Here is a 24,176-nt window from a genome sequence, read left to right as displayed (position 1 = left end):
CCAAGCTGCTATCTGACATTGATAGAAACAAGATAGTATGGATCTACATTTCGGCAACAACAAAGAACCAGCGAAGAGATCAACAAGAGAATTCGGGTGTTTTTTTCCCCGGTTCTAAAGTTGCCTCCTGACAGTCTGCTGCCCACTTGACTCACTGATATTGTCAACGAATGGGCTCTCAATGACTCACTCTGAAACCTGAAAGATGGATGAATGAAATCATATTTTCACGCGTCACTCCGACAATGTGAACAATACTCTATTCAGGATGACACATCCATAGGATTTCCCACAAGTTGAACCAGTCATCGACAACATACTGTTACCAGAGTCATAAAATTGTAATCCAGGAAAAGAAGCACATTTTCTTGTGGTCTGTTTCTTGTGTTTTCTGTGCCTCATATATCGGGCATTGCACCATGACACCTGCTCATTGGTAAATACAACACAGATGTGGAAGGTGGTAGCTTTTTGGTGTCAGCGTTTAAAAGTATGATTCATATTCCAACCACAAGACTACTCCAACTAATCAAGACCTGGTTGGCATTCACTATCCTCCACAAACAGCACACTTCTCTGTGAGATAGGAGAATGTGTGTGACCACAATCACTGTGGGAATTTACTCCCAAGTGGACTTCTAATCGTTTCCGTGGGCAACAGCCTTGGAAGCTATGGAATAATCTACCAGTAAGGTTAACTAACTACTTTTTCTGCCACTGGGGAATGAATGAATCAACTCTCAACATTTTTACTGAAGAAGAGCCAAATTCCACAACTTCACTGACTGGAATTTCTTTTCTTTCTTTTTTTCTGAATGCAAATAAAGAGAAAGGTTTGCTCAGTGAAGAACACATCGTTCTATCAGTTTTTTCATGGAAAAACAATTTGTCCTTGAATGCACCATGTTTGTACCCGTGGACTTTTATGAAAGGTCCCATTTACGAATTCACATGAATCCCCCACCCTCACCTCCCCTCAGTGAGAGATAAGGACAAAGGATTAATCAATATCTAACCCTACAGAAACACACACACATACACACAGCGGCTTGTTGTCATCGGACCGGGCCAAAACTTCAAGGCCACAAAATAAATGATTTAAACATACAATTTGATCTCCACCGTTTCTATTGACTATTATTTTGTCCTTGCAAAACATCCTCAAAGGTAATTGTATCAAAGTGCATGTGTTTGCACGGCCGAGGATATAACCTGCAGTGAATAAACAAGGTTGCTGCCAGAGTGGGCAGCCATATGCGACGTAGCCAACCTTTTCTTCTCAGAATCTCATTCAAATTGGAATAACAAAAAATGCGTATATGCAAATATCCATTGTGAGCTATTATCACATTGTTATTTGCCTGCTTTGTCGCGGAAATTCCCGAATGGTATTAGAAATAAGGAAACTAAAAACATGGCCCGTAATTAAAGGCATTGGCATGGCTGTATTTCTCGGCAAAAAGTCAGTAGAGGTAGCCGTCTTCGCAGCAGTAAAAGGTAGGATTATCACCCCGCTTGTAAAGACTGCCAACCTATTCGGTAAAGTGTGAAAAGCGACAGGAACCACAGCTGATAGTTAAGTCAAGGCAGGTGTTTGGGAAAATTACAGCCGCTGCACACAGAATGGGTGATCTGTCAGCGATGTCTGCTTTGTTATTTGGTCTGTGGATCAGTGGAGCTTGCTTTACTCATAATGACCCACTGTGTACAGTATACTAGCTTAGCATGTGGTTGTAATCTTCATTCTACAATACACAAGGTGATTCTTGTGTGTTTAGCCACACCAGCGACATGGCTCTCGAACTCTCCAGACTCAAATATCTCAATAATTTGAAGGATGAAGGATGAAATGCATGTGTTTTCATCCACACGGCTCACATTACTATTTTAAGGGATAAGTCTTTACAATTATTTCAAGCTCTGGCACAAAATGTTGGACATTGATTCATGGTTCCCTGACTTTTCCTCCACCATGTCCCCATGACATAAATATTCATGGTTTGGAGTAAAATGTCTCGACTATCTATTGGATGGATTGCCATTAAAATTTTGGAGTAGATGTTCATCTCTCTCTCAAGATGAGTTAATAACTCAAAACGTTAACTCAATGTGGTTTATGACCAAATACCTGCTAAACAAACGACATTCCCACCAAGCCAAACTAAGATGGTGAACATGGTAAAAATGACTTCTAAACATAAGCGTGTTACTATTATCATTGTATGTTAGCATGCATACATTAGCTTTCAGCTCAAAGAACCATGGTGCCCAAGTACAGCCTCCCAGAGTAGCTAGCTTGGCTGTAAACAACTTGTTTAACTCTAGCAATACCTCGGAGGGAAACAGGAAAACATTGAAGCATTGGCATATATGATGAGACCAGGACATAGGTCTCGACTATCAACGTAAATAAGAGATCGTACAGTAACATGATGGGACTTAAAACCCCAAAGAGGAAACGGACCGTTTTCTCAGTGACAGCGGTTGCTGAGGTTGGAGAGGAAGCCCTCAGGGTTTAAATACGACAAGTTTCCCACAGAGAAACACCAACGGTGTCTTTTTCTGTCTCGATGGAACAAATTTCAGCCCGTTGTGAAATAAGATTGTGCTCCATTAGGTTTTTAAAAAGATTTGCATATCTTACAGCCCATCTATTTTACACAGCCCATATATCTAAAAGGCCTCCGATGGGATTATTCTCCAGCTGTGTGGCTTGTATGCCGGAGCATGTTTGTCCAGCAAACCCCTACGCTGACCGGCCAGTCTCTCTGGCTGCCGGTCACTTCTGCCTCCAAATCTGCTTATAGATTTTCTCTGCTGTGTGGCCTGAGACAGGTCAGGAGGTCGGCCTCTTGCATGGCGTTCTAGGAGTGATTGTTCTCCAAAGGCCTTCCGTGTGGAATCTATCATCATTAATGCACCGGTCTGCTCTTGTTAACCGGCTGCCCAAACATGATGGAGAAAGAATGGAGGTCTTTTGAACCGGCTGCTTTTGAAAGGGGATCAAATTCGTAATTTCGTCTAATAATTGGGCCAAATAGGAAAGTGCCAAAAGAGGTCACAAGGTCAGCCTCATATACTGATTAGAGCCTAGTTGTGATATCTGATTGTGAAAATGGATGATTAGCATCATTAAGTTTGTATTTTCACCAGTAAATGGTGTTTGGTTGGTTTTTATTTTATGATGCAATGGATAAATGTATAATTCCTGAAAAAAAGGAAATGCACATAGACCACCAGAGTTTTTTTGTCCAGGTTGCCTGACAACAGCTGTGAATTCTCACATTGATGAATACGGTCAAATGTATGCATCCTCGGACATGTTTACTCAAAGATTGTGAACCTGGGTTAGATATTGCGACCCAGGAATAACATGAGTGTCCTCCATCACCCGGGCGTGCACTTCTTACAGCTTACTGCTATTAAAACTGTCCACATGATATAGGTGAGAGAAGCCAGCTGCTAATGTTAGCGTGAGGTCTCTCTCCCCCTCCCACCCCCCCCGTCCGTGCTCCAAAGCAAACGATTCACCCATTTTTATCATTGTTTCAGTTTAACCTTTGACCCCACATGGGGAAACTAAACAATGAATTCCATATTTCCCTATGGTGATTGGCTGATGACCATCAATCAGTGGCAGCGGAGCTGAATGGTCACATGACTGACCACAGAGTCATGCAGTGGTGTGCTGTTTGAAGAAGATGGTGATAAAGATACATATGGATGCATATAAACTCCAAACATACAAGAATAAAAAGCCAGGCATAAAAGTGTATAAGAATTAAGACAAAGAGTGGAGTTTTCTGCAATTTTGAAACGCAGAGTCAAGGCTATAAAATCCTGTCTAGTCCGAATGTTATTACCCTATACCAAAACTAATACCTGTGGCTGGAGTTCTTGTTTGCTTGGTGTCTAGTAGAGTGTGTGTTTTGCTTTGATTCATTAATTGTTGTTGGTAGAGAACATTGTGTGCAAGTGCCAACACCCAACAACTGAATTTAATTTAAAATGGGGTAAAATGTGCAAAATAGCAATAATTAGATGGGGTGGGTCCCCACATTTATTACAATCCCACATTGTGACGCAGCCTGGAAAAGTAGAAAATCATGCAAAGTGCTACGTTAGATGATAAGCACGGGACAGAAACAGAACAACAGAAAAGATAGTGTGAGTGTGAGACAAAATCATGGAAAACAACACCAGAGAGAGAGACGGAGAGAGAGACCTGCTATGCACACTAGAGAGAGAGAGAGAGAAGGAAAGGCAGATGTGAGCATTACATCTGAAATGACACCACTTTCATTAGTTAAAAAAAAACTTTCTGAAACTATTACCCCAGATAAGAACCGTGTGAAAAATCGATAGGTGAGCTCAGTTGTCAGTATGACGGTCTGCTGACTAACTCTCGGAGGAGCGAGGCAAAGTGGGAAGAGGGTTTTAAGGACGCCCACTGGAGATAAGAGACCATTCACATGGGAACAGCGGTAGCCTTTTTTTTTTTTTTTCTAAAGTCACCAAATCTTTAGAGGAACAGAGTTGAGTATTTGCCTTCCTCCTAATTGAGACCGGGATGACAGCTCAGGGCCGGACTGGGAGCGCCGTCGACAGTGGGAAAGGGGGAACAGGACCAGCGGAATAATCTCCTCCTAAGCCTTGCCTATTTATCACGGAGGTAATGATAAGAATCAGATTTAAAAGGTGAACCCTGAGATGGGTCAGAGCCTCACACAGGCGGTAACGCGATCTGCAGGAGGAGCGCTGATAACCTGGGACAATACGGAGGGTGGGGTGGGGGGAGGGCTGGGGGGGCTGTCAGATAAATAAAACAAACGGTGCAGAGCTATAAAAGGGGGCCCACGTGGCGTCCGCTTCACAGAACAAACGCACCATCACGAAGAATAGGAGGAGAGTGATGGCTAGAGAGAGGAAGAGAGGGATGGCGAGGAGGAGATAAAGGAAGCAGAAAAGAGATGACTTATTTCAAAGGAGCCCGGAGACGGAGCGCTTTCAAAGCGGGTGAAGCAGATAGACAGTCGGGGACGGCGGGACGGACATCATTGATGTGCAATGTCAACAGGAGTTTGCACTCCTGTGTGATGCTCGACGATCATTTAACAATAAATTAAGAAGGGTTTTACTTACAAAGTGCATAGATTAATCAAAGACTTTAAATTGGCTATTACAAATAACTGGTGTCTTTATAAACTACCTGGTTATGAAACATTAAAGCTGGCACAATCGTTATATAGTGGGGGGATCTGCAACATTCACACTAATTAGGACGGTGTAATTATAAACCACCAACCTAACTTATGCAACACAAGTTAAGAGGTTGGACACTTGCAAGGAATTGACTGAACGCCGCTGTTGCGTCCTGTGTGCTGCCGCGGCAACGCTGGCCTGCTGGTGGGCGACTTGAGCAGATTGCCCTCCGCTCGATACGTCGCCTCGTGAGGTCACCCGATGGCCTCGGGGACCCTCAGGCACTTCCCCTCCGAGGAACAACAGTGCTTTGACCTCTGGGAATCTTCCCTCTCCACAACGCGTGTGAGGTCATGTTTTCCAGACCCCCGTGCATGTTTCTCCTGTTTTTTTCTTCCTAGCCTGGGCACGCTTGTATCAACACGGCTCTGCACTTATGAAAATATAGCGAGGCAGAAATAGGCATATCCTGTGCCATCTAGGGGAACAATGGACGACATGTCACTGACGCTGTACAGGTTGGTCACCCGGGAGATAAGATGCTTGCTATGTTGGGGTCTGTGTTTGTCACTCATAAAAAGTCAATAGGATTTGGAGGCGGACAGTCTACTCCCACACAGTGAATTAATGGCCAGAGCTGCTCAGCATAGATGACTGATGACTTCTATAGAGAGCTCTGGGAGCCTACTGCCACCGTCACTTTAGTGTCTCTGAGTTACTGGATCATGTCGTCCAGCACCAAGGAATCCCATCTGCGTTACAATAGATAAAGGTGACATGAGGATGCCTCACAGACTGCAGGCTGCATTCAGCGCTCTGATTACTAACCTCGTTGCAAACAAACCACCTGTAAGCGATGTGAACGAGTATTTCAAGCATTCAAAAGGATTTCTTAAAAAGTATCACCACTAGAAGTGCAAACCCGCCTCCAAGGCCTCATAGCTGAAAACTAATCAATACGTACACATTTACACTAGTCACCCATTCAACCATTCAACCATCCCATTCATATCAAAGCAAACAGGTGATGGAACATAATTTTTTTTTTTTTTTTTAACGGCGCAAATCTCACAAAAAAAAGAAAAAAAGTGAAAAATGTAAATGAAAAATAGTGCACGTAGCCGCCCTTGCCCCACGAGGCGTCCTTCCACCAGGTTTCAAGAACATCGGGCCACTAGTGTTTCCATAATCCTGCTGGCAAACGGACAAATACATAAACCGAGAAACTGAACTTAAAGAAATAATGTGAAAAGATGAACCGAGGAATCATTAAGTTGCACATGGGATTTTTTTCTTCTGTTATTTGACCTCCGTTATGTAAGCGGGATAAAAGCTGTTGTGGAAACTTCTGAACAGGAAGTGCATGGCGAAATTGCCATTTCCTGCTTTTAACAATGCTCCAAAACATATTTCTGAAGAGGGCAGATAGGCCTCGTCCCTTTGGGGTATAAGATCCCCTTATTAGTCCACTTACAGTACGTGCAAGCGCCTTTAATTTACAGGAAGTCAAATCCAAACACCGCTGTGTGACTGCGATGACTCACTTGAATCACACAGCTATGAGGCTATGCTGTTTATATCCCCCATGAGGTCATGCCTTACTCATATCATCTAAACACACATTTATGATGCCAGCCGCGCCCACTCGTGACATCTGAAAACCCAGCCTTTCGTATGATTCGTGCATGAATCGCACAACAATAAACAACGGACAGATTCGAGGTGGAGCCCGTCTGGAAGACAGGATGTATATAATGGTTTGTTCTTCTGGTTTTATCTTTCTTTTTAGAATCTTTTCAAGTGTTTCAGCTAAATCAGTTAAATGCACGTTGAATGGAACAAAGAGTTGCATTCAACGAGTGTGAAATACACCAGGTGTTGCTTCAACATGGTGACCATGGTTGTTTTTTCCTCACTATGAACAGTAACTCACTGCATACAGTAGGCTAACAGCATGCTGTTTAGTAAAAACAACAATAACAACAGTAAACAGATTCACACCCCCCTCCCCCCCCCTCCTTGCATTCCACAAGTTTTGATTCCCACGTGTGCTGGAAACTCAGTTTCAGCTCTTCAGCCACATAACTACACATGCGTACTCGTGTACATGTACGCGGCTGCCCCCGATATGTCATTGTTCTTCACTTTTGTCGGTTGAAAGAAGTTATTTCTTCAATTCGGCGCGAGTTCCTTTTCTCATAACATCAGGGTCCCCCCCCCCCCCTCCTCTTTCCCCCGTCTCACTTTCTCCCTTTCTTCTCGTTCCTCTTTCTTTGACTCTCTCTGCCTCTTGTATGCTAGTGTCTGCAGCTGTATTTTTAATCAAGTGAAGGATCCATAGAGAAATGGGCATTTCTTTCAGAGCATTACATTCTTCCCCCTCCTGTCTGCGCTCATGGATCACTGGTTAGCTTAGAAATACAGCCGGCACAAAAGCAGCAGCTGACATGTGGAGCTTAATGGCAATAATGGCCATTTTTAAGCCCAATCAATCACATTTAGTGGACATCTCCATTTTATTATTTTATTTTTTTTTTGCCCTGTGAAAAGGTGAAAATAATAATAATGATAATTAAAATAAAAGGAAAAAAACAGGAGTGGAAAATGTGGTTGGTGGTGGTGGTGAGGGGGGGGGGGGGGGGGGGGGGGGGGGGACCCACCTCAGTAAATATTTTAACTGCTTATTAAGATTTGGAGCTCACCACAAAAGGAGCATCTGTGCTCCACAGAGCAGAGTGAAAGGAGAGACCCAGATGGTTCTTAGAAGTAAAACAGTGAAAACTGAGCCATGAACTGGGCAAAGTGAAGCCCATTTATTTAACCATTTATTTATTGTGTGTCTGCGCCCGTGTGTGTGTGTGTGTGTGTGTGTGTAAGGGGATGCAGTCGTGTGTGTGGATGCAGTTGCTTTTATACACGGGGAGGACAGAGTGTGTGCTTTTGATTGTGCAAATTGAGTCCTGAGAGGACAGGATTCTTTGGACAGCCTGTAAAATGTGCAATGAATACCTCAGTTTGTTTATCTTCGCAAGGTTCAGATATTTCAATGTCTCTGCGCCTCTCCTTTTACGAGTCTCTGCGACTTGTGGTGCGATTCTCAGACACGCAACACAGAGGGCAAGAGGAGGAGGAGGAGGAAGAAGAGAAGGAGAAGGAGGAGGAGGAGGGGGTAAGCCAGGTTGTCTCTGCGAAACAATGTTCTTAATTTACGACCAAGTCCGTTGCCGTTTTCTTGCCGTGAGGTAAAAGAAATGTACGTCAAAACACTAAAGAAAAAAAAAAAACATCTGAATTAGTAGCGAGTGTGTTGTGGATGACTTGCTGGAAGTTCAAATTAATCCCACTTTAGCTCGGTCCTTCAGAGTAATTAAGGTAAATGTAATAAGAGAGAGCAGAGAACATAGCTTTTCACAAGATAATATGGAAAATTTTACAGCTTTCATCCCTTCCTAATCCTCCCTGCTCTTTTATCTTGTTGGCTTTTTATTGGCTGTGCAGCTCCTGGGAACTTTACCCTAATAAAAAACAATCCTGCGGAATTTTCCACACAGAATTTATGCAGTATGCAAAAAGATGGGTATGCACTTTTCTTCGCTGGACACACAACGCTGGTCTGTTTTGTTTTTTAATCAGAGTAAATAAGTGTGTGGGAGGCCAACGGACGCCACTGTTCTTTGCGTGATAATCCATGAGAATCCATCTTGCAGACGGCTGCGTGGAAGGCGTGAGGATTGCCAGACAATGATTGGTTTATCAGACAAAATAAATACATTAATGAATGATGAATACTGTAAGTCGGGATAGTTGCAGGATTTGGGAGAGTTTTGCCTAAAAATGACAGCACTTCACTGATTACACACCATATATGATTGGGTACTATCCTGGCACACGGTGTTAAAATGCAAATGTTCTCTGATGCTGTGCAACGCCTTGCAAAAAAAAAAAAAACAGAAGATAAACAGATGTGGGCTGAAATGATTAATGCCATTTGTACTTTGTCTGATTCCCTTCTTTAGAGGTCACACTCAAATCTTTGTCCAGGTAATACAGTACATTTCATCTGCGCTGGTAGCTCTGTTCATTTTCAAAATCAAACTCATAAAAGCATCATATAAGCAATAACTGAAGAGAGCCTCTCGTAGAAATTTACATATTAATCCAATGTTAAAAATCCTCCTCTATTAAAAACTTTTACTGGCTAAAATAAAACTGAAAATGCTACATGACAAAATGAATCTGTCCTCTGCCAAGACTTTGTTCTGAGGAGGCAGCGTTTCTATAAGCATAAATCCAACGTGTCCCGGCACGATGCCGCCATGATGCCGCCGCCGCTGCTACAGTTCCAACAGCAAGAACACGACGAGGAAACTATGACCACGGAGTCTGAGTTACAAACCAGCAGCGTGCCCACACTGAATTTAGCCTGGAAGATTAAGAAATGTCACAGCAGCTCTCTGAGGACATATTTCCAGGCTACGGTTAATAAGTCGTATTAAAAATGACATTCTAAACCAATATGTCATCATAGTCTCATGGCATCATGAATTTGTCCAAATATGGCTCATTGCAACAATAGCAGATAGTAGGAGTCACACTTTCTCCATGTTGTTTTTTGTGTTTATTAACACTAAAAACTACTTATTTTTCAGGAACAGTTCTCCTCTGTGCAGGAAGTGATGCCTGTATGTTAAAAACAAAGAAACAAGCAAAAAAAAGCAGATATGAGTCATAATACCTGGAGATCCAGTTCCCTTGTAAATGAGCTCTGTGGTTACAAGCTGAAGAGATTTTAATGATTTGTTCCAAGAAAAATAATTCATATTAAAAAGTTGTATTCATTTGTGAGACATCATCTTGCTGAACAAAGCATTTAGGTATCATAAAGTTATATTCACCACGAAGAAAATCAAAACTAATTGTTTCGAGGAAGTTTACTAAAAGGAAAACTATTCAATCAATTTCAATATGACTTTAAAACTGTTCCATGTGTATATAAATAAATTAACTTAAAATATTACCGGTGTAGTCAGAGTTCAAACAAATTGAAAGCTTCATCCTCTTTCTGCAACAGTATTTTTAATGCTTAATCGAATACTTTATACTTTATACTTTCGAATACTTACTAATGTGCTTACTGGCCTTCCTGTCAAGCTGAGAAGTTTGACACCACTCTCACGTCTGTGTGTTATATATAAAACCAGAGCCAGCAGGCTTAGCTTAGCATAAACACTGGAAGCAGCCTAACCAACTCTACCCAAAACTAACAAAATTCACCCACAAGCACCTCTAAGGTTCACTAATAAAACAATGACTTACAGCTAGAGTCCCGGCTAGTTACCTGGCAACCTCACAGCGATGACAGGACTCTGTCTGGATTTGTGAAATTTTGTGTTTTTTGTTTTATGTTTTATTTAACTTGAACCTCCATTTTGACACAACTTTGATAGATTTACAACGTACTTGTTGGTCCAAGGAGACAGAGTGTCTCTGATGGACCACTATTATGCATTATTGAAATAAACATGTGACATGAGATGATGTGGGGAGAGGGCTGGTAACCTTTTGGGCTTTTTTCCCCTCAGCTTTTCTTGGGAAAATACATTGTATTTATTTACGTCGGCACATTTAAATGATGTCACAGTTCCTATATGTTAGGGTTCCCTGTGAAGTGTTTTCTAAGTTCTTTTCTAGTGTCAGTTGGTTTCCTTGAGAAATATGCTGATTGTATTTTCTAGGCCATAGTGCATGTGAGTGAAGTTGCAGTCTAAATTATAACTCGATAGAGAAAAGACAAGGAGCCGTTAATATGCAATAATCAATTAACAATGTCCTGCATCGTATATAATTTCAATTATGTATTAACTTGCCATCTGATCATGCAAAACCTAAATCCATTATAAATGGTTGCATATCATAGTCCAAAGAGTTGGTTGTCAAGAATGCGTGAATACATACAGCTGTTGGGCTAACCATTGTTGACTTGGGCTTTAATTAATAAACAAAACTCATCTTCTATGTTGAGTCCAAAATATTGCAAACCTCCTTCCTCACATGTATTTATTGTTCTTTTGATCATTCTAAGGCAGCAGGATTAGTAGAATACACCACGCACAACACACTCCGCTCTTAATAAAAAACAGCCGCACAAACGCCAAACAGAAATGTGCCAGAAATCTATTAGATTTAGAGTGTTAACTGGTTAGCTGGTGATAACCAGCGGAGCGGAGGGATATTGACTGTGGGTCAGAGTCCACGGCCTGAGAGCAGGAGTCCAGCGCCCACCTGGGGTTAAGACGGTCAGACTCCGTGTGTCTCTGTTCTGTGTATATAATCCAATTATAGCTGCTCAGAATCAGATTGATGTGAAACTCATTCATTCATCATGTGAACTGACAGGCGAGGCTGTGTCCCCCTACTTCCTAGTTTAACCTTTTCTCTGGTTTCCTGAACACACCCACGGTGTTTCTGAATGCCCATCTGCTGCTCCCGCTGGATAATGACTCACCGGACAAACCACCGTTTGAGTATTTGAATATTGGGGCTAATCACCAGTAAAAAAAAGTCCAGATAAACGAGAGCACCTTCTGAGCACACTGCTGAATAGAGTTGACAAGTGCACTGCTACTCATGTTTAAACAATAACGTACCACACACTTTGGTGCATATTTACACGTTGGCCTGAGGTCAGGCTTGAAACCAGCACATTAATAGGGTCAGCTCTAACACTTGCAACCATATGGTTGATTGGTGCAAAGAAACACAGAAGACTGCTTTCTTGTAGTCAACTTTAAGGGCTTTCTTACTTCAATTAACTTGATGAGATTGCCAAACAAATGTTGGCTTTAGGTCTTAATTGTGATTAAATAATGGAGCAAGGAAGAGACTATAATGGTGAAGAAGGTGAATCTCTCGATTTACCAGTTGACTTATGGTCCAGCCCTCAAGGTCGTGACCTTTGGGTAGTGACCGAAAGAATGGGATTGCAGAGCTTCCTTCATAGGTTGTGTCGTGCTCAGGGATGAGGTTAGGTGTTCAGATACCCGGGAGGAGCTCTGATTCTAACCACCGCTCCTTCCAGTTGAATGGGTAGAACTGGAACCAGCGTTTATGAGGCATTGAAATGAAAAATGAAAAATGGCAGAGCATACTATCTAATAATAACTATGGTTGAACTTGTGTCCAAACTTGATTTCACTGGATTTTTATAACTTCTAAACACTGGACCACTAATTTGGAACTACTTTAACATGAAATATGTAATTCTCTAATGGACATAAACCCTTTTTTATTTGACTCTGAACATCCTTCTAGTGCCACCTCAGGACAAACTTCACAATCCTCAACATGTTGAACACTTTTGTATTGTAGGAAGTCACATGGTTATATGTGTCAGTCCAGAAAACAGACTTATAGTTTGAATAACTGATGACGTTCAGTTATTTTGAACCGATTTGGTGCTCAGCCAAGAAAACCCAGGACCAGTTTGCAAAAATATAATATAATAATATTATATTCATGTGTTATGAAGGGGCATCTATCGAGACAGACTGAGGCGTAGTCTGCCATCTGATATCTGTAGGGCTGTGTAGAACTGCCACTAAAAGAAGTCACTATCTCAGTCCAGCCCAGCTTTGTCTTCTTTTTTTAGCCCTGCAGACGCCTGTAGCCTCTCCAACAGCTGGGTCTGCCATTGTAGCGTATCACACTAAACTGATTATAACACACTGCAACAATCAACAACAAAAAGGACTCTGATATACATAATTGTAATCACGTTTGACGATTCCGTCAAGTAAAAAAGGGGCCTGCATAATTCAGGCAGTGGCGTTGCTGCAGCAGGACTGTAGAGGGGCTTCACAGAGCCCAACGGGTCAGGCAAAAGAGTAATGTTTGGTTAGCGACACTGGGCTTCCACAGAGGGAATTCTGCTTTACATTCAAGTCCCTTACACACACAACCGACAGTATCTGCTGCAGGATTGGAGCGTGTAATGAGAGCCAAAATAAAGAGGCACTTAAAGTGTGGCCCCAGCACCCACAAAGGCTTCCTCAGTGTGGCGTATAATAGGGCCTGACCGTGTAACCCCTCTACCCCAGCCCACCCCCGCATCTGTGTTATGAATGTAACAGTGCCACGCATGGGCCGCGACTTGGCCAAAGACATATTTAACCTCACCCCATCCTTCTTAGCAGATACACTGGTTAGAAAATGATTCATTTCACACACACACAAAAAGATCATTGTCTTGTTGTATTTTTTATTTCCCACAAAAGAACAATTAAATGTATCTCTGCCGTGCCATAAGTGACGTGCCATTGTCCTGTGGTTGTAGCCCGCCTGTTTTTTTTTATTGTTTGTCATTTTTTTTTTTCTGTGGCCTCGACATCAATCTCACGGTTCCCGTTAATCACGTCACTTTAAGTGCCAGAGGAAACACAGGGTGCTGTTACGGCTTGATTGGTGCGGTGAGGAGCGGGGAAGGGGGAATAAGGGCAACGAGACCTGTGGATTCTCAGATATCTCTTCCCAATGCCTCGCGGACCATTAACTGCCTATCAAAGAGCCAACAGGCTCCCCTCTTCTGATCTGTTATCAGTGTAATGGGGAGACATTCAATCACACGCAATTCTCAGAGAAAACAGGCTAGAATATTACCGAGTGGTAATTTAAAAAAAATAGCAGAGTTTCAGGTAAAACATGCATGTTTAATTAGCTGAAAGTTGCATTTAAGAGCTAGTTTCAACATTTGATTAATCATAACTTCACAATTAGAGTGAAAACAACACTGACAGGGAAACAAAGGTGGCATCGTGTCCTCTATTGATCTAATTCCAGGTGGAGTTTGTGTTTGTGTGTCAGGCGAGCGGCTGTGGCTATCAGCTGGTGTGTGTGGTACTAAAACTCTCATAAATTGTATTTGCTATTCTCAGGACTAGAAGAAAAGGGGGGAAAAAGAAGCAGCCCCATTGCTAGATCCTGTCAACAGTGCTGTGCATTTTATATAATTACCATGTTTATTGGATTTTTATTTTCACAGTGACAAAAGAGCCATCTGCCTACAGCAGCTCTCCAGTCGAGCTCCAAGATCAGCTGTGAAACACACTGGGGAGCAGATCAAAGCTCTCCGACTCCACCCAACAAGCTCCAGTTCAAGATTTAGCGCTCGCTATTAAACCAAGACAAGCATTTATTTCAGAACGTTTCTCCATCCGTTTCCTCTTTGTGCACAAATTATTTAACTCAGGGCGGAAAGTTATCCCTTCATTTGTGACCATAAATATCGTGAAATACTGGTCAAATACTCAATACTGGGTTTTTTTTTCTTACATGTCAAGCGACAATGTGTTTTGTGATCTTTGGAGCCACAACAACATTCAAACATCTATAGCAGGATTTAATTGAATCTTCCCAAAACAAAAACAATTTCTCCACAAGCAATAACATATAGGTTGTTTTTCCAGATACTCGGTTTCCCTCCTCGACGGCGTTGCGTAATAGACGACCTCGGCCTCAGAAACCAAATCGCCCATTTGGCACAAATATAGCTTTTGGGGTTGATTGAAGAATGATGACAGATTTTCTTTTTCTTCTAATGCATTGTTTACCCGGTAGGTAGTAGGTGTACCTTATCTATTGTTCCATTACCTCACATGCAATGATGTGAATAACAGTATTTTAACACTCATGTCAGCTCGGGTCTGCCGGGGAGACACGTTAGACAAGAAACACAAACTCGATGATAAGAAACACTTCAAAGTTTTGCTCGGGAGCCGTCGAGAAACATCGCTCCAATTGGAGTTCTTCTAAGCCGTTGAGTCAACTTTTAACGTTTACTTTTCTGTATCTCCTCAAACAGGAAACTTAAATTGAATCTTGAGGTTAAGTTATCTCTTTTTTCCTCCTTCAGTTATTATTGTTGACTTGTTTGTAGTATTTCACATCAAGTATCAACCATTACGTGTCATCACGGGGCACGAGTGCCACTTCCCCCCGTGTCCCAACTGGCTCATCTGTGTCGCCGCGGTAACCTCGGACACGGCGAGGTGACAGGCCTGTTAAAAGACGCTCCGCTGGGAAACGAGGAAAGTGGAGGGACGGCCTCTTCCCCCTTCTCTCACTGGGATCGTATTTCTGAGGGTTATCAAGCGGCTCATTTAAATGAGGGCTGGTCACAGCAGGAACCAGCTGAACAAAGTTACTATTACCAGCGCCTCTCCTGTGCTGCTCTCACTCTCCCCTAATTGGGTTTGACTGCATTTGTTTAAATCCACAGTGGAAGAAAGAGAAAGGAGGGTGGTTGGGGGGGCGGGGGGTGGGGGGTGGGGGGCTGCAGTGAAACTGAAGTGTGTCAGTTTGTCCAGACACGGTGGCACTTTAGGAAAAAAAAGGGCTACCACTCCCTGGGCTTATTAAACAAAGGTCGGGGGCTGGTGGGGGGGCTGAGGCTCGGTGGGCCACAGAACAGGCCTAGTCAGTCAGTGACTGGAACAAGCCAATCCTGGTCTCTGCTCACACATGCACAATCACCTCTGGTGGTCCCAGCTCATTTCCTCAGTCAGCGGGAGCACTGACACTGTGTACGGCGGTGCATGGACACCCACACAGGCACGCAACACATGGACATGTACACAAACACTCCTAATCCACGACCACTCCCACAGTCACCGAGCCACTAACTTGTTCAATGCCGAGCTGCGAGGGTGCATATGGTCGCCCTACGGCTCTCGTGACAAGAGAGCCGGCTTGGATTTGAAGTGTAACAGCATCCGACGGGAGGCGAGAGAAAGTGAGGGGACTTTAAAAGCTCGATATATTTGAATCAGCAGCTTTCCCCCCCCCCCTCCCCCCAAGGACGAAACTGACCCTTTTACATTTACTAAAACTAAGGTCCTACAATTCAACAGAGCGACATACCACAAAGTCAGACGATGCTGACCATCAAGAACGGCACTCTGAGGTAACCGGGGACAAAGCCGATCAAACGCTGTTTAAATGTCAGCCATCCGTAGTTCCCAGTTCACATAAACAAAGACAAATGATAACTTTAATGGCCCCGCTACTTTTTTTCAAGCATGTTTTTTCCCCCTCTCTTGACCACACTTTGCCTCGCATCACGCTAAAAAGGGATTCCTTGTAAATTTTATTGCGGCAGTGTCAAAAAGACTCCCATCGAAGAAGCAGTAAATATTCTAACAACGTCTAGATGCAAGGCCATTCCTGCTGGCTCCAGGCACTGAATTAGGCCAGCCTGTTTCTAGTTAGACAGTCATTAAAGAGATCTTACAGCCACAGCAAATGGTTTCCTGTCCTGAGTGCTTAACTCCTGTAGTAGGAAATGTCCTAGGCCGTAAAGGGTGAACCAAACTTCCTGAACATTTTTTAAAGTTACCACAGAGGGCACGCGGCGTGTTCCGACCATTCAGTGTGGCCAATCAAACGGGACCCCGCTTGACCCGAACATGGCACCGGCCGTTTAAACAGGTGGTGTCCATTTATTGGACCGGCGTTTGTGTTTAATACAGGAATGACAGGCGTTACTCACTCGCGGGGGGAAATACTCGACCTGGTATGAAAAGAATAACATTGGAGGAAGAGGTAGAGTAAACTGTGGGCGCTTCATTGCTGTGAAAATATCATTCATCAAAAGCATAGATGGACATTTTTTTTTTCATTCTTCTGAGTGGTTGTTGCTGTATTTAATCGAGCAAATGGAGAACAATATTTGTGTGTACTCACATCCGTATCTATTAAAACATTAAACTGGCACACACAAAGAGAGATGCTTAGAGAAATCGACCTCTCACGGCCAGTTTGCAGACGGCATTAAACACTCTCATGACAGTAAAGGTGTGGAGACCTGAGAGGCAGAGCACCTGCTGACTCCATTCTACAGGTGACTCCATCACAAAAACAAAAAAAACAAAAAAACAAAGGGAGAAAAAAAACCCAGGTCTCCTTTTTCCCACCGCACACTGTCTGGTCTTGGACGAGAGGGAAAACCTGGCATGGCAGACAGCATGCATCATCTATTAGTCATGTGGAAACACATTCACATTCAGCTTAGCCAGATGCATAGTGCAGCACAAAAGGCGGGGTTTATGGCGATATGGTTTGTCGGGCCGTGCATATGTCTCCATGCCTGGGGCAGGGAGTTGAGACAAAGAGAGAAAATATGATATTACAGCGGGGGGTGACTAATATCCCAGGAGATGAGTACTTACACGACTGTTATGAATCAATGCACTCAAGAGTCGATAAAAGTACTGTAAATGTCAAGTTAATAGCCGACTGCTATGGGCATGTGAGTTTTAAAAAGGATAAGATGAACAATGCCCATGTTGTAAAAGAGGTGGGGTTGTTGGCAGGTCACTCTCCCCCAGGCTCTTAGGAATTCTTACCCCATTTTTGAGACTTCAAAGATATGAGGGGTAAAAAAAACAAACAAACTGTGAGGTAATTCTCAAGCTAATTCACAAAGAAAGTATTCCAAAGAGAATAAATCAAACATTAAAAAATACATGGTATAATCAAAATGAATGATGACTAAACTGTGCATGTACACACACTGCCTTATATGCAGGCATGCAGTCGCACAATCACCGATATGCACACGTGCAGTGGGAGGGGGTTCCTCTCTTGTTTGTGGCATTGTGTCAATAGAGGAAGATATGTAACTCCGGAGCAGAGCGTTGGTAATGATGCCGTCCAGTCATTAATCACCGGCTCCAGAGAAAACAGAGAGTTCACTCATGGCAGAATGGGCCTGGCCCTGGGACGGAGATTAGAGGCCTAATGAAAGCAAAACAAAGCTGGACATGTGAAATTTATTGGCACATTTATAAAAGCAGCCCCCAGAAGGACACTGCCACCAATAATCATTTCAGAATCCCCAGTCAAGTGCCGTTTCCTCGGCCAGACGCAATCTGGAGAGGGGATATTTGTGGAGTGGCTGAACAAACACAGATTTGCTGGTATCTTCATCTTTCCCAGCAGCTGGGAAAGGCAGAGGGAAGGCAGGCCGTGGTGTTTTGGCTTACGCCCCGCCTCACTACAGTTGACTTCTGGGAACAACACACTCTGTCCTCCCTGGCTCCTCCTATGACCCAAGTGTGCTGTAGCATGTAGCAGCTCACTGTCTGCCACCTCCCAGCCCCGTCCTCTTTGTGTCCCGTCCTTAACAAGCTCAAAGAGGAGGGACTCTAGATTCCCAACCAGACTACATTTTTAAATTGTTGAATTACGCTGAATCAAACAACCCCCCCCCCCACCCTCTTTTTGTCCTAACTTGTCTTAACTACTAAGTTAACTACAATAAAAAAATAAAAACAGAATATATGGTAAACACTTGATTTTGAGTAATTTTATTTTGAAGTCGTCTATTTGCCAAAACAAAGTTTACACTCATTCCAAAGCTGAAAACACAAAAATCTCAAACATCATCAAGATGATACGCGTTTCTGTTAAATCCGTGGAAAAACTAAACGTGAAAAATAACACACCAACTTCAGTGATTCGATGCCAAGTTATCACCAAGCCGCCCGGACACAGAGCATCGAGATAGAAATGAAGATATTTGGCTCTAATGGCAAGTTGCATAATGCGTACCACATGCAGCAGACTAGGAAGGAAATGGTACTTAAAATGGCCATTGTTCTAATTCGGAGCCAATCTGGAGATAATGACACCAAACATCAATAGCAGACAGTCGATTCACGGATAACATCTCTTTTTTTTTCTCCTTTTCGTTGAGCTGTTATCATCAGCCCGGGGATTAACCGTTTTGACGTTGAGGTTATGACCTTGGTGCTGTGATTGTTTATAATTTTCATCCATGAAGATGTGCTGAAAAAAATCTATATGTCTAATTAATTCATGAGAAGTGCACATAGAGTTGGAATGATGTGTACCGCGGCTGTTTGAATAGATGGCCGCACGGCAACATGATGTTGTTATAATGTCAAACTAGTAATTCAACAAAATAATTCAAACATAATCCTGCATTTTGATTCTGATGTGTATTCATTACAGGATGAAACCAGTGACATACCCAGTGTAATTAAGTCCCTGCTGGATGGTGTGATGCATGTCTTCTTTGTGCTCATCTTTGTTGATGGTCAGTTGCTACGCCTGTCTTTCTTTCACCTTGTGCACTGAGCCATTTCCATGGTAACCACTAATTAGGGATGATTCCTACTCGTGCCCTTTGACCTTGGAAATTTGCCTTTTTTCATCCCCGTACTCCTCATGTTGTAACGCAACACCACCCCTCTGAGCACAGTTTAAATTATTCACCTCTGTGAAATAGGCCTCTGGGTGCGAAGAGCCTGACTGACCTCTAACCCGCACGAGTCGAGACCTTTGGAACAGAAATCTATATTTTTCAATTTGTGGCATTCCTGACAGTCAGGAGGAAGTGAAGCCAGAGAGGATGTGAATGCCGGACATCACCATAAGGAGCCCCATGCTGCCTCGGACACAGTGAAATGTCTTAGGCACGGATATCCACCAAGAGTAAAACAAATATAACCTAATGGTGTTGCAAGGGGATTAGTGAGGGGATAACCAAAATTATTACAAATAATGAGCAGGAGGTGTGTGCTAAATGTCATGACATATAGTTGTCAAAGCCACGAATGTGAACCACGTGGTGCTGCAAGAGAACAAATAAAGGAGATCTCCAAAGTTATGAGCATTCATCCTCTCTGAACCATGAATTTCTGCTCAAAATAAGCCAATCTATCTAGTGGAAGCTTTGAGGTTTCTCAGCATGCTGCAGGAAAAGTCATGAGGAATCATCCTCTGGGCACCGTGGATATCTGAATCAACTTTCATGACGATTCATCTAATAGCTGTTGAGATATTTCATCTCAGACCAAAGTGATGGGCTGACGAATGAGAGACCAACACTGCTATTATTCCTATGCCGCTATGAATCTGTCTTCTGCTGTGTTCTGCCATCTGTGTATTGTGGAAGACTCCATCTATTTCCCTGCATTTACTAACATGCATTCACATCCCATGTTACTGTTATTATTAGCAGATTTCCTGCTATAATGTGCTATAGTGTAAACGTAAGCTGGAAACACTGGTGTACTAGTTGACAAAAAAAAAACAGATAAACCTTTCACACAGTAGAACATAACCTACATTCTGTGATCCAGACGCTTTTAAACACCGTGTAAAAACAACACAACGATTAATTAATCGGATGTAACGCGCCTCGAAGAAAGATGAATCTCCCGAGACGACAAGTAAGCCTAAAGGTCACTGCGGTGTACATGATTGTGTTAGTGTGTCTGTGAGCTCATACGTGGACGTCTGAGTACTATTTGCGGCTTGGCGGTGCCGAGGCTTGGAAATGCAGCAGGGTGCCACCGCTGACACGGAGACACAGAGACCCGCAGGCTCTAATCCCTTTTGAACCAGCCGAGGCACCGACGTGGGACCATATGTTTGGGAGAGCACAAGTGATCTCCAGTGCTATTTTACGGGGGAAGAGAGATGAAAACATTTTGCCAGCCTCCCCCCTGCGCAATCGGATCAGTCATCAAGTCATCCTGCGAGTGTAGATGAGAGATCTCCGAGGAGAAAAAAAAAACCCCACTTGCACTCATAGCACAATCAGTCCCGCTCTCCCTGGGAGAGAAGGGGGAAAGAAAATTACATAAAGCAGACATATGCCATTCTGATTCCACTCAAATTGTGGATTACTGCTTTGATTAATCACTCTTTAATCTCAGCGCTGAATTTATATGTCCCCCATCACGGAGAAATAAGCTCATTCCTCTCTAGCAAAGGGCCCGTGATTATTTCTTTCTTCTCCCTGAGCTATTCTTCATCGCCCGAGGATTGCAACTCAATTATCTTTGTGTCAGACGATTATCCCCGGGTTTAATTTAATCTTCATTATGCCCCAGTCATATTTCAATTAAACATGCTATCATAGCGTTAACAAATACTGTACTTAAACCTGCTATTTCTTCAGTTAATATTGAGCTAAGAGCTGCCACGGAGGGTAACAGATGTCATAATTATGCACTTATTAAGCGTATTTCACACTCGTCTGTGCGGGCAGCATGTCAAGACCTTAGTACGGAGGGGTATTAATCTAATGGCAATATGCTTTAGTTGTGATCTATAATACTGTCCACAATCCGCTTGGGTCCTCAGCTTAATTATGATGCACAGAACAGAAGTATCAGCAGGCCAGGTTAAGGAGGTTCAAGTATTACTAGATTACTCAGCGTAGTCGTCGTACCTCACTGCTGGGATCGGTGCTGCTGTGAGACTGGAATATGTGAATATGAGAATATGTAGAAGCAGATGTGTCGAGTGCTGCTTTTAAGCGACGGATCCGTGCTGGTTATTACATCAAGCGTGACACAATTTGTGTCAGACGTGTTTTCTGTCACCTTGTTATTTTTAGAAATTCGCCGTGAAGTTCGCTGAGCTTAAAAGGGAAGGGGAGCCAGAAACGGTGAAGCAGTGGCGGGCAGTTTTAGTGAAAAGGATTACTGGGTTTTTGCACTGGATTTAGCCGCCTGTTTGGACAAGGTCAAACACTCCCATTACAAAACACAGTTGTGTCTTTGAGCCATTTTTAGGGGGGGGTTACCTAGTAAGATGCATATTGACAGAGATTAATGCACCAGACATGACGGATGATATCATTGTTTTCACTGTGATATGATGAATCAGCAGAATAAAATAAGACTATCTTTAAATATCTTTAAAAACCCAAATGCAGCACTTCCTGTACGCAGCAGAACACAATTTACAGTATTTGTAGTAAGATTATTATGATGACATTTTTTTTTTCTCATGCTTTTAGTCTCATAGTTAAAAGCAATTTCTATATTCTATCTGCAAATGAAGAACAACATATGAGAGTAAAAATGAGGATATGGTTGAAGAGCTTGTTTGGAGAGTGTGTCTCTGTGTCTCCTGTGCTTTTCTATTCCAGTAAGTGTATTTTTAAAGAACACCAAGGACACAGCATTTACTCATAAACATTTATCATCTTTCCAGGACAAGATTGATTGATTGAATGTTTCAGTTTTGTTTATGTCAAAGTTATTATATTATTACTCCTTGAACTCATTCCATGTCCCCTCTCCACAAGGTCTTTTTATCTTAGAAAAACAGCTTTCATCCAAGTTCCTGCATATAATAAACACTGTTATCACGCCAGTTGGATGTGTAGTGCCTCTTATCTACTATTATGGGATAAATCCCCAGTTTTTCATCAAAATTTAGGGGGGAAAAGAAAAAAGACAAAACAAGAAAATTATTGTTACACAATCAAAATTAGTGTTGTTGACTTGTGGATCTGTTATTCAGAGATGGATTATCCACAAAATCTGCTTTTTGTGCACTTGATCTCCTCACAGATTATCCATGTATTTTCCAGCAAAGGATAAGAAATGCTAATCTCTCAATACCACTGCTGCAGAGGAAGACTGCATGTATCACAGCCCTGTAATAAACAAAACATGTATCAATGAGTGGGATCTTTTATCTTATTTCCTTTACTTCCTCTTATTTTTATTTATTTTTTTACACACTTGCCACATTTTATGGAAATGTCCCACCACTCCAAACTACTCTGAAAAGTAGAGCTATGTGGTCTTTAGTTGCAATCAGGGAAAGCCAGCCAAGTATGTCTCCACATCTAACCCAGCATGATAATGCACTAACCCTGTTGCCAGTTCAATGAATCCAGACACTGGCTGCCTGAGTTTCCTCCCACTAAGAAGGGAGAATAGATTACCAATAGCTCAGGCAGGGAGGCAAACAAACATACAAATAAGCTGCACTCAGTCGGAGAACGCCTAGCAATTAAAGCAAAATGCCTGTGATGCCCACCAGATAGGAAACGTGTGGGACACGAACCAAATGTGCAGAGCAGACCTGCCAACCAGCCCACACTGAGCGGAAGAGCTCCGGGGCAGGCTGTCAGACATGTAGGAAACATTATGCGGGGAAAGCAAACTTGAAATCTTGAATTAGTTAAAATCAGAAAACAGCGGATGTTGTAATGAAATTATTATAGAAATTCAGATTATTAGATAAATCTATGGATAGCAGTTGGACGGAGTATTCTGTGCGGAGGAGCTATCAAAAGAAAAAAGGAAACCCAAGACACCCGCGTTGCTCCGTGCCTAGTGTAAAACATCACCTGATTGATGCCCCCAAAACAAAAGTTCGCCTGCTAATGGATGCTGTGTGGTGTTCTAACTCAATCTGGGAAGTATTTGAAGTTGAGCTTGATAATCTCTGCAATCTCCAAAGGGATATCCTGGCGACTAATTTTTTAGAATCAGCAGTAATATGAATAATATGCGTGAGAGGCCCAGGGGCCGTTGGCTGCTCTGCTCTGAACATTGTGTGCAGGTCAACAGTGAGCAGGACACCCACACACACATGCACACACGCAGGTGTGTGGTTAAGCAAAATAGAGCCATTTGCTTTATAGTTGATATTTACCAGAGTTTGGGTGAGTGGGAGGATGGCTGGAAGGGAGTCCCATTTTGGGACTTGAAGATTTGAATTCTGCTATTCTGAAACCAGTGCTTGCATGTATCGAGTACCGGCATAATGTCCATGCTTTGTTTGTGCATGTGTATGTGTGTATGTATATATATATAGACGACTGTATATGCAGTCCCAGAGGAGGGGATGGACAGGGAGAGTGGGTGAGAGGAAGGGGGGAGAAGGAGAGAGGCAATCAGGGATTATTGTTACTGACAGGGCTGCACCTTGATGGGCTAGGCGCTGCATTGTTTGTCACCTAACCAACCTCAATCAATCAATCATCTCCCTCAGCCCGCATCACCAATCAATCAGCTCGGCGCTACGCCCACAGAGGGTCCCTCCTGCGCCTCGCCGCCTGGCTCGGGTTACACCGGCCAATCAAGTGTCACAGCAGCAAAGTAAGGCCTCGATATCGGAGCACTCAGGACAGAGCTCAATAT

This window comes from Eutrigla gurnardus (genome assembly GCF_963514095.1).
Source record: "Eutrigla gurnardus genome assembly, chromosome: 1".
NCBI lineage: Eukaryota > Metazoa > Chordata > Actinopteri > Perciformes > Triglidae > Eutrigla > Eutrigla gurnardus.
This window is presented reverse-complemented; position numbering follows the sequence as displayed.